This window comes from Podarcis cretensis (assembly GCF_951804945.1).
Source record: "Podarcis cretensis genome assembly, chromosome: Z".
NCBI lineage: Eukaryota > Metazoa > Chordata > Lepidosauria > Squamata > Lacertidae > Podarcis > Podarcis cretensis.
The window spans coordinates 20,492,163-20,507,725 of NC_137184.1; the positions used below are offsets into that span (position 1 = coordinate 20,492,163).

General features: G+C 45.2%; 1 protein-coding gene across 2 annotated transcripts in view; it reads right to left on the minus strand.

Annotated features, from left to right (window-relative positions):
- OPHN1 (oligophrenin 1) overlaps positions 1 to 15,563 on the minus strand; it is a 120,284-nt gene that overhangs the window by 91,068 nt on the left and 13,653 nt on the right. The window contains exon 1 of one of the 2 annotated variants that reach the window (XM_079961277.1): positions 5,600 to 5,697. The exons of the other annotated variant lie outside the window; for it this stretch is intronic. The gene's annotated coding sequence lies outside the window, so the exon portion shown is untranslated. Of the gene's footprint in view, positions 1 to 5,599; positions 5,698 to 15,563 lie in introns of those variants that run through there. 2 annotated transcript variants of the gene reach the window in all.

A 15,563-nucleotide genomic window follows, 5' to 3' on the forward strand; every position in this document is an offset into this window, starting at 1 on the left:
AGTTGCCTAGTGAGCAGGGAGAGAACACATTTTTGTTTTAAAACAACCAGCCAGCTAAAGTGGGCCAGCTGCAGGAACTAAGAGAACGAAAACCGATAAAATTTGTAGACCTGTTGCCAGAACCTCAAGCAAAGACATAATTTACTGAATATGTCTGGAGCATGACTTTTTGTGCTTGGAACTGTGTACTTCATATACACAAATGCACATTCAGGCTCCAGGATGCTGAGCTCAGCCCCAGGACATCCTTTCATGTGCTGTTGTATGCATGCAAGAGAAAACTGCATAGCTATTTTTTTTCTGCAGAGTATTTATTCATGCAGCAGAGTTTCCAGAGTAGCAAACAAGATAAAATACTTGGGGGGGAGGGGGGATCAAGATTTAATATGCTATAGCTTGTTAAAAATAATAAGCCTAGGAGAATAACACAGCTTTGACTGGCACTGAAAACGGCTCTCTTTGGTGTACCTGGGTCCTAAACTGTAAAGTATTTTAAACATTTTGAACCATGCTCAGGAATAGACTAGACAGCAAGGAGGTTTTTCCAATAATTGAAGAGATAGTGGAACAATCTTCAAAGGAAGCCCCACAGACAACCTATTAAAGTCATGAATTCTTGGTGTTGGTGGCACATGAATAACTGGGGAGCTGAAGAGCAGCAGCCCAAAGCCAGAAGGTGGCAGCTGTAGAGACCACTCCAGCCCTCCAGCATGGTGTTGTGATTAAGAATGCTGGACTGGGGGAGACCATGGTTTGAATCCTCACTCATTCAGGAAGCCCACTTGGGCCAATCATTACCTCTCAGCTTAACCTACCTCACAGGGTTGTTGTGGGAATAAAATGGGCACCACCTTGAGCTCCTTGGAGGAAAAGGGTGGTACATATAAAGGCTCTTAGGTTCTTATACTTAATCCTCTTTCAAAGCCTTCCAAGTCAGTGACCATCACTGCCTCCTGTGGGAGGGAGTTCCATAGTTTAATGTCAGTTGCAAAGCCCAACACCCACATTTTCTCTGCAATATCTCTTTTCTGCTTGGTGAAGCAGACAATTTGCTTTTAAAGCATGTAAGCAGCCTATGGACTTTTTTTTTTAGCAGTCAGTCCACTGCCACCACCAAAACATATCCTAACCCAGACAGCACATGTAACAGACTGTGTTTGGGGTAGAATTCCTCTGTTACAAATACAGTAAGATATTTTGTGAGATTAAACAGCCTATTAAGCCTTCTGAAAAGCCCGTCATGGCCAGAAGCCACTGCAGGACAGACAATTACAGATTAATCAAGCAAAGGAACGAGGAAATGGCCCTGCGGGATTAGATTGCTTCCTTGATGAAAGAAACAAAACTGATTATATCTGCATTCCAGAGAGCAAATGCAGTATTTGTGTTCAACGTACGCAGCAGACAGGTGCAGGGTGCTTAGTTTTATATATTTATTTTCTTGAATCTATACTCTGCCTTTTTTCCAATCACTGAACCCAAGGTGTGCACACCAGAACTTCTTAGCTCTCAACAAAAGGGTACTCTCCTATGCTTTAAATTTCACAAGACTCAGTCTCTGTCAATTGTAAGAAAAATAAGACCTAAGATGATCAGGCAAATGGCCCATCTAGTCTAACATCTTATGTTTACAATGGGAAACCCTTGATATGAGGGCCCATCCTCAGACGCCTTCCCTATAAAGAGCAGTGTGAAACAGGGCTGTGTTCTCGCCCCAACCCTCTTTGGCATATTCTTCTCCCTGTTGTTCTCATACTGAAAATGATGTGTGAGAGGCAGACATGGAAGCCGGTCAACGGTGCCTCCACCAGGCAAGGTCAAAGTCCTCCTGGAAGGGAACAGCTGCTGCCCCTTCTGCAGCCCATGTGGCCCATCTCCTCAGAGGCCAACAAGCGCTGGGCGAAAAGTAGGGCAGTCTCCCATCCTCAGCACCATCTGTGACTCAATCCTACTCACAATGAAGCTCCTTGTGACACTTCCAGAGTGCAGCCCACCAATAAAAGGCCCATTGTCCTTTCCTTCAATGCTCATATGGGATAGAATCTGTACTTCCCATGCTCTGTCATATGATACTTTTCCCTCCAGAAGAGATTATAGCACAGTGATTTGAAAGCCGAAGTATTTAGTATGTGCCTGTTACCTGTGATGGCGTTATGGAGCGGAGAACTGGACCACGACAGAGCAACAGGAACAGGACATACCATGGAAAGTACAATGTTAATGAATTATCATTAAAAGATACTGGATACGACAAAGATCAAAAGTTATGGATGCAGTGGGAAAGGATGCGAAGTTAAAGTGGGCATGTGGCCTGAGACGATGCAGGCTGATGGAGTAAAGCAGTGCTAGTGTGGAGACCCTACAATTTCAAAAGGCCAAGGGGATGACCATGTATGTGATGGGTGGACCATATAGATTCTAAAGCATGGGTAGGCAAACTAAGGCCCTATCGCCTTCTAAATCCGTCCCATGGATTTAGAATCAGCGTGTTTTTACATGAGTAGAATGTGTCCTTTTATTTAAAATGCATCTCTGGGTTATTTGTGGGGCCTGCCTGGTGTTTTTTACATGAGTAGAATGATGCTTTTATTTAAAATGGATCTCTGGGTTATTTGTGGGGCATAAGAATTCATTCATTATTATTATTTTTCAAAATATAATCTGCCCCCCCCACAAGGTCTGAGGGACAGTGGACTGGCCCCCTGCTGAAAAAGTTTGCTGACTCCTGATCTAAAGCTAGAAGAGGGGCTTGTGCGGATTCAGGAAACAACAGAAAGCAATGGAGAGAAATTGAAGAGACCTTTATCCAAACATGGATGAAAGGTGCTACAGAAGCAGAATGTCAAGCCACATTCAGCACCAACTCTGTCACTCTGCTGCAAGTTTCAAAAATATGAGAAGGCCTATCCCTGGCCAAATCCAACAAAGTGCCTGACAATGCTTATGTCCCAATTTCATTTGTTATTTCTACTTTTTATTGCATTTATATCCCACTTTTGCTCCATGAAGCTCAAGGTGGCATTTCATAGTTCTCATCATTTTATCCACACAGCAACTCTGTGAAGTATGTTAGGCTGAGCGGCAGTGACAAGCACAAAGGTCACACCCAGTGAGATTTATGGCTAAGTGGGGATTTGAACCCTGGTCTGTCAGATCCCTATTCCAACATGCTAAAAAGTGCCACAGGGTTCACTTTTAAAATCATAATTGCATCAAAGAACTGTACAGACAAGGTTATTTTTGGAAAGAGTTTTGGCCTCAGGTATATTTAGCCTTAGTATTCTGGCCACCAAACCACCAAGAGTTTCTGAGAAGATTTGAGGCAAGAAAGTAACATCACACCGGCATGTTTAGCCCTTTCCCCTAAAAAATAAATAAAATGATATTGACCAAAATACAGCTTTAGCTGTCTCATCCTTAGAAGGATATGTAAGCCACTGATCTGAAGAAAAAAAACCCCCAATGTTCAAATACAGTACAATCTCTTCTTAATCGGGGACATTGGTTCCAAGGGCTCCACATATGCAAGAAAATTGCTATAATCAAACCATTGGAACCGCCCCACAGCTAGGTATGAAGGGGGAGAGAGCACCCCCAGGAATTTCAGAACCGGCCCAGCAAGCAAGGTGGAAAGCTTGAAAACTCTTTTTTGCACCAGGTAACCCAGGTCAGACCCAGTGTGAAAAGAGCTTTGATGCTCTCCACCTTGCTTAGGACTTGACTACATGAAACTTACCTCCCACAGGAGGCAGAAATGGCCACTAACTTGGATAGCTTTAAAAGAGGATTGGACAAATTCATGGAGATGGCTATCAAGGGCGATCAGCCATAGTTGCTATGCTCTGTTGCCACAGTTGCAGGGAGCAGTGCTTCTGAATGCCAGTTGTTGGGAACCACAGGAGGGGAGAGTTGCTCTTGTGATCGGGTCCTGCTTGCAGATTTCCCATTGAGGCATCTGGTTGGCCACTGTGAAGACAAGATGCTGCACTTGGATGGGCTACTGACTTGATTTAGGAGGGCTCTTCTAACATGGGCCAAAGAAACAAACTTGAACTGGACACCTTCATCTACCCTACTTGCAATAAAACATGTCTCTCCCGTATTGGTCTCTTCAGCCACAGCAAGAATTGTAACTCCAATGGTTTGACTTCACCCCAAAGGAACACTCTTCCATTGCCTCCCAAGACAGATGGATGCCAACAATGTTACTTGTACAAAAAAACCTTTTTTTAAAAAAAGAGTAAAGTGCGCATGGGGGGAAAACAGCAACCCTTAACGATTTAGAAAGGCTCTAGCAGCAAAGAAAGGGCTTTGCACTGTCGGAAGACTGATGAGCTGTCACACAAATTCTTTGTACTCATGAATCAATCATATATATATATATATATATATATAAACACACATACATGAGAGGGGGGATGGAGATTTGTAATGCACACTACATTTGACATGCAGATTGAAATGTTAATGCTAAACAAAATACAAGCTACAGAACCTGAGAAAGGGCACTGCACACACACGACTTTTCATGCCAAGGAAGAACAGCAACTGTACCAAAGCAATGGATTGTAAATTCCAGACATATTTCCTGGGGACTTCCTAGGATGGCCCTGTGCCTATTAACACAATAGGCGTCCGTCTTTCTTCCTTTCTTTCTTTCTTTCTTTCTTTCTTTCTTTCTTTCTGCTGCTTTGGTTAAGATGAACAGTCTTGACTTGGCGGGGGGGGGGGGATCAGCCACACAATAAAGGCCAGGGGTCAGCAACCTTTTTCAGCTGTGAGCCAGTCCACTCTCCCTCAGACCATGTGGTGAGCCTGACCAGAGGCGTAGCGTGGGTTGTCAGCATCCGGGTCAAGGCAAGTAATTTGCGCCCACTAACCCAGGGCAAGGCAAGTAATTTGCACCCCCTAACCCGGGGCAAGGCAAGTAATTTGCGCCCCTAACCCCTAACCTGCCGCCGCTGCCAGCTTCTTCTTGCTGCTGCCTGGGCTGGTCGGGTGTGGTTCTCTCCCACGCTCAGCGCTGCACTGGGCGGCCGCTGCACTGTCCCTCCCCCAGATAGTCCCTCCCTCGCTCTCTCTCCGCTCCACACCGCAACGCACGCCTGGCACCCTCCCCCTCCACAGTGGGCGACGACCCGGCAGCTCGGATCGGATTCGCACAGCCAGCACTGCAGTGAGAGAGAGTGAGTGAGCCAGGTAGGGGCAGAGAGCTGCGAGTGCGAGCGCACGCCCCCAAATGTTGCGCCCGGTGCGGCTGGCCCCCCCTGCACCCCCCACGCTACGCCACTGAGCCTGACTATATTTTGAGGGGGTAAATGAACAAATTCCTATGCCCCACAAATAACCCAGAGATACATTTTAAATAAAAGCACATATTCTACTCATGTAAAAACACCAGGCAGGCCCCACAAATAACCCAGAGATGCATTTTAAATAAAATGACATATTCTACTTATGTAAAAACAGGCTGATTCCCGGACCGTCCACAGGCCAAATTTAGAAGGTGATTGGGCTGGATCCGGCCCCCAGGCCTTAGGTTGCCTACCCCTGGTTAAGGCCATGCCTGCTCCTAGAAGGCAAGGGTTTCCTGACCTACCATACCAGATTATTTTAAGAACATTCCTGATTCCTCTTCTTTGCTAAGAAGCATATGCGGACCACAGGTGCAACATTCTTGTGTAAAGAAATATGCTGGGCTTAATTAGAGCCAAAATTAAACACACACACACACACACACAGGGAGGAAGGGGGAGGGGGAGGGGGAGGGGGAGGGGGAGAGAGAGAGAGAGAGAGAGAGAGAGAGAGAGAGAGAGGAGATGCAAATGTTGGCCTGGATGCTGTTTTCAGCCACAACAACCTTTAGCAACACAATTACATGATGCAAAAGTACCTTATGTTGTTACAGTCCAACTCAAAGATCTTCTAGAAGCTGGAACAGGCAAACAAAAGAAAATCAATCACCAGCAGGCTGCCCTTCAGACTGCCCAAAAGCAAAGGGTGTCTGCTAGGGACTTCTGCATTGTTGGCATCCTTCTTCAAAGGAGCACAGGTGGAAGGGCTGCAGCTGAGTGACAGAACATCTGCTTAGCACGCAGAAGCACCCCTAATGACTTCTCCATGTAGAACTAGGAAAGACTCCTTCCTGAAACCCTGGAGAGTTGGTTAGAACTAAATACCACAGGATCACAACATGTGGGAATTTGGTTCCAAGGCTTCTGGATCTACACAAAAATTGCATATACCCAATCTATCCTGCCCTTCTTCCCCAAAGGGGTCCAGGGCTGCAACATTATATTGCCATGTCTCATGTCTTTAAAAACATGATAAACATTGCAAACAAACAGAATGTCAAAACAGGTGAGCTGAACCAAAAAAGTTTCACCTTGCTTAGCCAGCAAAGTGGATATTGCTTTGACCTATAAAGTCCTATGTGGCTTGGAACCCCAATACCTTAAAAGCATTGCCTCTCCCCACATGAAACTACCCTAACCCTGTGATCATCATCTGATGATCTTTGTGTGCCCCCTCCTCAGAAGTTTGGAAGGTGGCAACACGAGAACGGGGCCTTTTCCATGGTGGCTCCCCACTTACAGAATGCTCTCTCTCCAGTGAGGTTTGCTAAGCATCACCTTTACATATGGGGAGGATGGGAGTTATCTCTTTGTGTTTTTCTTTTGTTCTTGTTTTTATTATGTATTTTGTGTTTTTATATTGTATTTGTTGTGAATTGCCCTGATACCTATGGATGAAGGGAAGTATACAAAATTAATAAATTTAATAGTGATATTAATAATATCTTCAGGAGAAAGGCAAAAACATTCCCTTTCAGCCAGGTCTTTGGCTTTATATATGGCCTTTTAGTGTGGGAGGGGCGTTTTAATGTATTCTCCACCGCACCCCTAGTTTTAATGTAGGTAGGTAAGTTGCTTTGAGTTGCCATGGCAAAAAGGTGACCAATAAAATAAATAGTAATAATCTTCCAATGACTGCCTAGAGCAACATGCAAAACTGAAGAGGGGTCCTGCAAGACTTCTGCTTATTATAGCAAGCAACCACTTCTCCTCAAGACTGCAGAAAGCGGACGATTTCAGAATTTCCTCCTTGAGAGTTCTCCGCAGGACAAACCAAGGCAGGAAGCCAAATGAGTCACCCTGGCCAAGTGGGAAATCTCACAAGCAGTTCAATGAGCTATCCAAGTAAACTCAGCTACGTTCTTCCCAGAGCAAAGTCTCATTATTTTATGGCAAGGAAGGAAAACACATGCACCCTGGACAGAAGCTTGTGTTTTCATTGTTTGCACAATGCAAAGCCCCACCAACCTCTTTGCAAAGCTGCCTTGAGAAAGTGTTAGAAGGCACACCCAAGCTGTGTCTTTGAGGTGGGGGGACCCACTAAAACTTCAGCTCTCTCCTTCCCATGCCCAACGCATCGCTGTTAGAGTGGAAAGCAAAACATACAGAGAAGGAGCAAGTCAGCGAGCATATCCAAAAGTTCCACTGTTAACTCTTAGAACCTAAGAAGAGCCTGCTGAAACAGGCCAATGGACCAGCTCCCTGTTCCAGCACCCTGCTCTTACAATTAGGCAACAAGATGCCCCATTGGGAAACCAAGGAGAAGAACATGGGCACAAAAGCAAATCTCTACTCTTGTGGTTTCCAGCAACTGGTATTCAGAATCACTGCTGCCTCCAGCTATGGCTAGTAGCCATCAATAGCCCTCTCCTCCTCCATGAATTTGTCTCATTCTCTTTTAAAACCATCCAAGTCGGTGGCCATTACTGCCTCCTGAGGGAGGGAGTTCCACAGTTTAACTATGTGCTGCATGAAAAAGTACCATATTTTTCGCTCTATAATACGCACCAGACCACAAGACACACCTAGTTTTTGGAGGAGAAAAACAAGAAAAAAAATATTCTGAATCTCAGAAGCCAGAACAGCAAGAGGGATCGCTGCACAGTGAAAGCAGCAATCCCTCTTGCTGTTCTGGCTTCTGGGATAGCTGCGCAGCCTGCATTCACTCCAAAAGATGCACACACATTTCCCCTTACTTTTTAGGAGGGAAAAAGTGAGTCTTATAGAGCAAAAAATACGGTACTTCCTTTCACGTGTCCTGAATCTTCTAACATTCAATTTCATCAGATGTTCTAGAATTATGAGGGAGAATTTTCCCCCCTCTATCCACTTTCTCCATGGCATGCATACTTTTATAAACTTCTATTGTGTTGTCTCTTGGTCACTTTTTCTCTAGAATGAGAAGTCCCAAACTCTGCAACCTCTCCTTCAAGGGGGGGGGTGTCACTCCACCATCTTGATTGATCTGGTTGCCCTTTTCTGAACGTTTTCCAAATCTGCAATATCCTTTTTTAACGTGAGGCGACCAGGACTGTGCACAGTGCTCCAAATGTGGTTGCACCGTAGATTTGTGTAATGGTATTATGGCTCTGTCTTATCGACATTCACACATGACAAAAGTGACTGCTCTGCTCCAAAGCCACAAACAGCTGGAACTCATCAGGCTGGGCTGAAAATCTGCTGGCAGAAATCTTGGTTCTGGAATGCCAAGATGCAGCTCACGAAGGACATGAGGTCACCAAACTGCTCACAAGCACCAGAGAACACATTGTCCAGTACATCCCACATTAAAAGTAAGATACAGGGCTTAGCAACATCTTCAGAGAACTCCACCATGCATTAGCCATGGAAGGTCTTCAAATAATAGCAAAGAGACAGAACACTGTGACCTGCTCCTAGTCTGTTTATGCGTTTATAAGCAGAAAAGTTGAAATATTGGGAGCTGCCTTATACTGACTCAGGCTTTTGGTCCATCAAGCTCAGTACTGTCAACACTGACTGGCAGCAGCTCTACAGGATATCAGGCCACATTCCCAAGAATCATTATACCTAGGCCACTGTTTCTATCCTTGGAAGAGCTCACATGTGTTGTCCATCAAAAGAGCTGGGGACTTTGCTTTCAAATAAAGAACAATAACATGTGTCTGTCCAGCAATACAGTTTGATCACTCCTTACGCACTTTTAACTTGTGTGATTTCAGCCTTACATGGTTGACGGCTGCCCAGTTGAAATCACACAAGTTAAACACACAGAAGGTGAAGAGTTTGAAAGCTCTTTCTGCACAGGGTTTTCCCAGCAGAGAAAGAGCTTTTAACCTCTCAGGCTTGCTTACTGGGTTCTGAGATGCTCTCAAAGTCCTCTCGGCACACAGCTCTGGAAATGTAAGAATGTTCGCGTGGGGGCGATTCCAAGCAGGCAGTTTGATAATACACTTTTTTTGTGTATACATGCCATTCCCGGATCATAACCCCCACGCAAGACGTGATCATACCGTGCTGGTAAAAGCTGGCTCCTGGTAGATGCAGCAAGCAAATTCTTGCAGGAAATTCTGCAGAAATAGAGACACATCTACGGCTTTTACCAAAAGAGTGAATGTAACAGACCATGGCAGCCCCTAGCCTCTTCCCCCTCCTCCTTTCTCCCTACATGTCTTGGGGGGACAAGACTCTGGTCATGATGAAACTTCCAGGCCACCACACTTCATCGTCTGCCAATTCTGGAGAGTGGGGGAAGGGGAAGTGTCAAGCCTCAAAGCACACTTTTTTTGTTCTACTAGATATGACCAAGGAAGACAGGAGACAGACAGAAGGAGAAGAGGGAGGATGCTAATTTTGGAAGCAGCCCACCAGCTCCAGTAATGATCACCTTCAACCCAAAAGACAACACTTAAGTCAGAAGGGATGTTTTGAAAAGGAGACTAGCAATCTCTCCTCTTCCGGCAAGCCAGTATAAACATTATGTCTTCCCTATGGCAGGCTGATCCACTTGGAAGAGTTAACAGTGACTCATTTTGACTCACAGCAGGCAGTGCCATGGCCTATGGGGCAGAGACCTTTAGCGTGGCAAAAGGCCACAAATAGCTTCTCAAAGCAATGCCTGCCACACAGATCCACTATGTGGATAAGAACTTCAGAAAAGCGCTGCTGGATCAGGCCAATGGCCCATCTAGTCCAACATCCTCTTCTAACAGTGGCCACCAAGAGACCTTTTTAGGAAACCAGGAAGTAGAATACGCACACAAGGGCAACACTTTTCCTATCTTCCAGCAACTGGTATTCAGAAGCATTGCTGCCTCTGACCACGGAAGCCAAGCACAGTCATCCTGACCAGTAGCCATCAACGGAGCTCTCCTCCATGCAGTGTTCAGAACTACTGTATTTTTCGCTCTATAAGACACACTTTTCCCCTCCTAAAAAGTAAGGGGAAATGTGTGTGTGTCTTATGGAGCAAATGCAGGCAGGAGGCTCTGCTCAGCGCTCCCTTTAAAGAGCTGCCCTTCTCCCTCCTCGGGGAAAAGCCCCTAAGAGCCGCACACACACTCCGTGCGCTCTTTAAAGGGAGCACGGCTCTTGGGGGAGCCTTAGCCGCGCACAGCCTCTCCCGGGCAGTGGGAGCCTTCATCCCGCTGCCCGGGAGAGGCTGCATGCGGCTATCCCATAAGCCAGGACAGCAAGCGGATCACTGCGCAGTGATCCTGCTTGCTGTCCTGGCTTCTGGGATTCAGAATATTTTTTTCTTGGTAGTCAGGCACCAGGTGCATTTTTGCACCGAAAAGGGTACAGTGAAGCTGCCTGCCTGATGTCAATAGGCAGGGAGTTCCAGAGTGCAGGGTTCTGCCACACTGAAAGCTCCTATAAATGTGAACTAGGTAGTATATGTGGCACGTGAGATGGAGTATGTCTCCCCTTTTGTAACTGTGGCATGATGCAACCAGTTTTCCCACATCTATATCTGCATGTGAAAGAAGCAAAACAAAAAAAGGATAATTTTAAAACTCCCAATATATTCACAAAGCAAAAAAAGAAGTTCAAGCATCTAACTCTTTTCCCCCCTAGAGCCTCTAGACTTCAGCTCCCAGGAGCCAAGGTGGTATGGGATAAGGGGAGATGGAGTCCATCTGGGGGGCCACAAGCTTCCATCTGGGGTGCCACAAGCTTCCCACTCTATAGAAGGAGTTAAAAGGCCTTTGCAGCGAGAAAACAAAACAAAATTGTCTTGGGAGGACCTAGGCTGTTTTGAGCCAGAAGCAATGCAGCAAAGGGATCAGGCTTCAACACAGGAGATTTCCTGGACTTAAGACTCATTTCCTAAAGTTCTGCACCAACAGCCACCGGCTCTGAGAATCCCCAGTTTTAAAAAAAGATAAACTGTTCCCAACTGGGGCTGTGCCTAACCCAGTCCTTCCCTTTCTCATAAAGATTTCTTCCCGTGCAAAAGTGGTTTCCTGTGGTGTTTCTGAACCATTTTTAAACTTCTTCTGAATTTTGGTGTTTTGTGGAGAGAAGGGCGAGTTTACTTTATCATTTCAAAGAGACCATTGGAGGGGACAATTGATTTCTTTCCAGTAGCATTTTTTCCAGCCTCCCTAGATGTCTCAGCTGTAAAAGAAAATAAAAGCTCCAAGAGATCAGTTTCCTTGTGACATCTTCTCCCGAGCTTTAATTGAACTACAGCAAGCTGTAGAGGTTGGCTACAGCAGGGCGGAGACTGGTTTTGTTTACAGAAAGTCCATCCTTTTACATTAAAATAAAATCAATGTCCAGACTGGATAGCATTCTGCTCACACAAGGCCTGACTCCCTTGGCTGAGTCAACTATTATAGGTAACATCAAAATCACAGATCACGCCCCAGTAGAAGCTACCCTTAAAATATGAGAGGAAACATGAACCAGCACAACATAGTCCTTCAGTCCCATCCTAACTCAATCAATCAATTAATCAATCAATCAGAGAGAGTCTCACAAGAACTCTCCAAAACTACTTTAAATAAAAGGACATAGACAATATTATAACTGCTCCTTTGGGACACAATGAAAGCAGTCACCAGGGGAGCCTGCATAAGAGAAAGCATCCCTTAAAAAACAAACCTCAAAAATTAGCAAAAATAGAACAAGGTATCACAGCCCTCTCATCATGCCACAAACAAACAGGAGCTAAAAGACTCTGCTGCTGGAGAAAAGACAGGTCCACTTTCTTCTTACACAGCTTAAAAAGGTAAAGGTACCCCTGACCGTTAGATCCAGTAACAGACACCTCTGGGGTTGCACGCTCATCTCGCTCTATAGGCCAAGGGAGCCGGCGTTTGTCCACAGACAGCTTCTGGGTCATGTGGCCAGCATGACTAAGCTGCTTCTGGCGAACCAGAGCAGCGCACGGAAACGCTGTTTACCTTCCCGCCGGAGCAGTACCTATTTATCTACTTGTACTTTGACGTGCTTTCGAACTGCTAGGTGGGCAGAAGCAGGGACCAAGCAATGGGAGCTCAACCTGTCGCGGGGATTCGAACCACTGACCTTCTGATCGGCAAGTCCTAGCCTCTGTGGTTTAGACCACAGCACCACACAGCTTAGCAACCAATTATTTCGTATGTGAGACAAGACAATCAGAAAATGACTCTTCCAGAGATTCACAGAAGAATCTGGAGGGTCTTATTATACTAAAATACTGTTCACACAGTGGAGGACTTTGAGGTCTGACTTTGGGGTCTCAAATTTCAGCGGTGTCTATGCAACTCCAAAATTTGGTGCCCTCTCGCCTTCTTTTCTATATCTTTGTTGTGGTGCCCCTGAAGCACCCTCTCGGCTCTGCACCCAGTGGCAGCAAACTAATTTCACCTCTGGTTTATGGCATCATTTACATGATGCGACATCACATTTCCTCTCCTTCTGTGCTATCGTTAACTCAGAGGGTGTTCTTATGAGCTTGTAACAGCTATTTTCATTGTTTTCGTTCTGTTCTGCAAAAGCAAACAAGGACACTTTTTAAAAAAAAAGTAGAAAAAAAACTTTACATAAGGGGTAGTAACATGCTTACAGGAAATGCTTACAGGAAATGACAGCTGAGGGTATCACTGGGATTTTAAGGAAAAACAGGCAGTGCTAAGTCTGCAGAGGCAAGACCACCAAAGGGAGGATTTGCAAAATTTGCAAAATTCAAGGAAAGGATCCCTTGGCCACTGTGAAAGGAAATAAAGAGTAACAAAACCCCACATTCCACCCTTGACAATTTCATTGAACGTTATATCCCCACATGCCCTCCAGAAACTTTTAGGTGCAATTTCTTTTTGCATTCACGACAATGGAGAGCTGTCCAAAAAAAAGTTCTCAATGTTTTTGCACACAACATAGAAGCTAAGTTTCAGCTTCTTCAAAGTCAGCACTCTTTCTATAGGATGCAATTTATGCAGCAATCCACAAACTCCAATAATTGCCTTGGAAGCCGCCTTTACTTAGGGATGAAACTGGATGTTGCAAATAACCATTTGTTAATCTGGTGATCCAATGACATTCATGAATAACCATTACTAAAAACTAGTTAATGCACCACTGTTCATTAGACTGCAATCACAGTTCAGATTTATGCAGTGGGTACCACTGTGGTTTTCACTGTGTAGGGTTTATTCCCTGCTCTAATGGGTTGCTACTGAGCAAAACTGAACCTTAACTGGAATCCAATGAAAGTTTGTGCATTGGCCAGGACTTATGTGCACTGGTGTTGGTGATCATCTGGTGATCCAGACATCCCCCCAAAAAATCCTTTTCAAACAGGATGGGCCACTTCCAGACTAGTAGTTGGGAACTGGAGATGCTTTATCAGGGGGCATTTAACCCCACACAATGCAGACCCCAGTCCCAGACACCTTCCCCTCACCACAACAAGGTTCCAAGCATATGTTTCTGTCAGGTATTTAAGGTGTTTCCATTCTGCCCTTCACCAAAAAAGGGCCATGGGACAGTTCACATCTGATTTAAGGCAACATAAAAAGTATAGGACATAACAAACAAAAATGATAAAACAGTTATCCTAAAATACATAAAGGGCATAATTAGCAACATCACAACTCAGCAATTACTTCACCCATCAGCCTCTAGAAAGCTGATCAAAAAAATTAAGTTTTAGTTTCGTTTCTAAGCAAATATAGTGTGGGGGTAAAATACACCTCTACCCAAAAGGTGGTGTTTGAATTCTAATTACCGTATTTTTCGCTCTATAAGACGCACTTTTCCCCCTCCTAAAAATTAAGGGGGAAAGCCCCCAAGAGTCGCACACACGCTCCACATGCTCTTTAAAGGGAGTGCGCAGCCTCTCCCGTGCACAGCCTGTCCCGGGCAACAGAAGCCTTCATCCCGCTTCTTCTATCCGAGAAGCCAGGACAGCAAGCGGGATCGCTGAGCTGTGATCCTGCTTGCTGTCCTGGCTTCTGGGATTCAGAATATATATTTTTTCTTGTTTTCCTCCTCCAAAAACTAGGTGCGTCTTATGGTCTGGTGCGTCTTATAGAGTGAAAAATACGATGGTGTTTAATTGCTTTTTGATTACTGTTTTTGTTTTTTCCCTGTGCTTTTGGATGTTTCTATTTTATCTGTAAGCCGCTTTGAGTCCCTGACTGGGGAAAAGGCAGGATATACATAGTAAATATTATAATACTGTCTTGTTTACATCTAGTTCAGGCCCAAATCCTCAGATGAAAGGAGTAAGCTTTTGGCAGCTGAATCCCCTTCTTGAAGAGAATAAACCCTTGTTCCTTTTGAAAAACACTTTGTTCTGGAAGACACACACCTCAACAGGTTAGCTCAACAGCCTCATGGATAAGCTGAAAGGAAACCTCAGTGACGGCTCAAGAGGGGATTGCTAAAGACAATGAGAGGGGTGTTGCTAAAGACAGCCCACCCACCACATGTGGCTGCTTTCAGAGGTGAGCACTGCAATGCCTGTTCTGCAAGCTTTATTCCCTACACACAAACACCCAATAAACCCTTTCTTTGACTTGTTCTTTCAGTAGAATGGTTTATGGGGCTTTGTGATAAGAGCAGATTTAGACCTAAAAGACAACACAGTCCCTTTTCTGTCACTAGCATCTACTGTACCCATCACAAACTTCATGGCCCATTACTTTTATATCCCACCATACCAAAGTTCTCTTCCTCATTAAATTCCCACAACAATCCTGTAAGGTAGGTTAGGCTGAGAGGCAGTGACTAACCCGAGTGAGGATTTGAACTCTGGTCTCTCCCAGGTCCTACTGCGCCCCTCTGACCACTATGCCACACCAGCTCCACAAGTCAGAAGAAGATCTTCAGTCTAGCAGACGGATAGCCAAAATTGTGCCCTCCAAATGTTGTTGCACTACGGCCCCATCAGCCCCCAGCCAACAAGGCCAATGGGTCAGGGGTGTGGGAAGTGTAGTCCACACACACCAGGAGGGCGCCATGTTTTTGCTACCCTACCCCTGTGCTAGCACATTAAGGGTGCATTTGACTGCTGCAACAAAACATTTCAAAACTGCCTCCCTGAAAGAACTCTAGGAATTATGGCTCTGCCAGATTGCTGGAAATTCTTTTGCTGGAGATTCCCAGGGTTTCTTGGTTGGCAGCTGCTGCGGTAAATCAGGCTTGAAATTGGTCTAGAATTTGAAATGCAGACGGATCTTTGAGATGTTAAGTCTCTGATGGGTGAGGTGGGGTCAGGTCTCCTGGTGGGGGCAACAA